Genomic DNA, 2133 nt, shown 5'->3' with positions numbered 1-2133 from the left:
TTACAAACACGATAAGTCCCATCGGTCGAGCGGTAACGAACGAGTCTCGGGACAGTCTCCGTCGGACACTCGGGGGGGTTCATCCCAAAATTGACGGTTGACCAAGAAAGTGTGAGGAAATGAGTAAAGGGTGCAAGAAACACAGACAGTTATGTGGCAGTCAAATTTAGCTGTTGATCGTAGGGGGTAGTGTATGGGGAGGCATGAGTAGTCAAGCGAGGGTCATAGGCCAGAGGCTCTGGCCCAGAGAGCACCGAGTTGACTCTCTGTGGCAGATGAGAGTATCCCATAATCTCGCTGCTACTTATGCGGAGCGAAGCATCCAGCGTTGCAAGTTTCGGAGAATTTTTCGACAGAACTTCGAGGTTGAGACTTTCGGATCTCACTAGTTCTGTAGCAACGTATCATGCTTTCGCCCCACTACCCACTACTCCCAACTAACTAAATGAATGGATGTTATTGGACAACAGACATTCGACAATAGTATGGTAGAGTGTTCAGGGTAAACCAGCGAGCGAGTGAAGTTGAATGAAGGTCAATTTATTGGGCTAGGTCAACAAACGAGCGAATGGTTTGTGATGTGGTTGGGGGGTGTTTGATCGATTAATATCCAGTTACCATTTAGTTAATGGGGACTTTCCTGAACCCACCCGCCCGCATCCGGTTTAAGTTGGTTTGGGAGGCATGAGTAGTCAAGCGCGGGTCATAGGCCAGAGGCTCTGGCTCAGAGAGCACCGAGTTGACTCTCTGTGGCAGATGAGAGTATCCCATAATCTCTGGCCTAATGGATAAGGCGTTGGTCTTCGGAACCAAAGATTGTGGGTTCGAGTCCCATCGAGATCGTCTTTACGCCGGAAAGCGCCCATATACGGATGCCACTGGCCGTACAGATGTTGGTGTTGATTGTATACCCTTGTGACTCGTCGGAATACATGCCGAAGCTAACGGTACAAGAAGATTGTTGGTCTGCCACCAAGCGATCTCCAATGAATTGACCCCTTTAAGAACACTATGTAATGGGGGCCCCTCTATGAGGAGCAAGAGTTTTGTGATCTATTCAGCGTGTCGGATGCGAACTCATGTGTGCCGTTAAGTCAGTGTTGCGCATAGTGACGAGATAGTGGGATAAATCTCAAACTCGTTGGTCTCGTGGCCTAATGGATAAGGCGTTGGTCTTCGGAACCAAAGATTGTGGGTTCGAGTCCCACCGAGATCGTCTTCAAGTCGAAAAGTGCGCTTATACGGATGCCACTGGCCGTACAGATGTCGATGTTGATTGTACACCCTTGTGACTCGTCGGAATACATGCTGAAGCTAACGGTACAAGAAGATTGTTGGTCTGCCACCAAGCGATCTCCAATGAATTGACCCCTTTAAGAACACTATGTAATGGAGGCCCCTCTATGAGGAGCGAGAGTTTTGCGATCTATTCAGCGTGTCGGATGGGAAACCATGTGTGCCATGAAGTCAATGGGGCGCAGAGATGGTGGGACAAATCTCAAAATCATTAGTCTGTGGCCTAATGGATGAGGCGTTGGTCTACGGAACCAAAGATTATGGGTTCGAGTCCCATCGAGATCGTTTTTACGCCGGAAAGCGCCCATATACGGATGCCACTGGCCGTACAGATGTTGGTGTTGATTGTATACCCTTGTGACTCGTCGGAATACATGCTGAAGCTAACGGTACAAGAAGATTGTTGGTCTGCCACCAAGCGATCTCCAATGAATTGACCCCTTTAAGAACACTATGTAATGGAGGCCCCTCTATGAGGAGCGAGAGTTTTGCGACCTATTCAGCGTGTCGGATGGGAAACCATGTGTGCCATGAAGTCAATGGGGCGCAGAGATGGTGGGACAAATCTCAAACTCATTAGTCTCGTGGCCTAATGGATAAGGCGGTGGTCTACGGAACTAAAGAGTGTAGGTTCGAGTCCCATCGAGATCGTCTTTACGCCGGAAAGCGCCCATATACGGATGCCACTGGCCGTACAGATGTCGATGTTGATTGTATACCCTTGTGACTCGTCGGGATACATGCTGAGGCTAAGGATACAAGAAGATTGTTGGTCTGCCAACGAACGATCTCCAATGAATTGACCTCATTTAGAACACTATGTAATGGGGGCCCCTC

At 48.9% G+C, this 2133-nt stretch overlaps 3 non-coding genes across 3 annotated transcripts; all 3 read left to right on the top strand.

Moving 5' to 3' along the window:
• Positions 1–772: 772 nt before the first annotated feature.
• Pmar_PMAR011241 lies at positions 773–842 on the top strand. Its single transcript has one exon. It is a non-coding gene; the product is annotated as a tRNA-Arg (tRNA).
• A 301-nt stretch (positions 843–1143) lies between these two features.
• Positions 1144–1216, top strand: Pmar_PMAR011240. The gene has a single exon. It is a non-coding gene; the product is annotated as a tRNA-Arg (tRNA).
• Positions 1217–1509: 293 nt separating this feature from the next.
• Positions 1510–1581, top strand: Pmar_PMAR011239. The gene has a single exon. It is a non-coding gene; the product is annotated as a tRNA-Arg (tRNA).
• Positions 1582–2133: the final 552 nt, after the last annotated feature.

The sequence above is a fragment of the Perkinsus marinus genome, assembly GCF_000006405.1.
Source record: "Perkinsus marinus ATCC 50983 genomic scaffold scf_1104296975954, whole genome shotgun sequence".
In the NCBI taxonomy this organism is placed as follows: domain Eukaryota; phylum Perkinsozoa; order Perkinsida; family Perkinsidae; genus Perkinsus; species Perkinsus marinus.
This window is presented reverse-complemented; position numbering and strand designations above follow the sequence as displayed.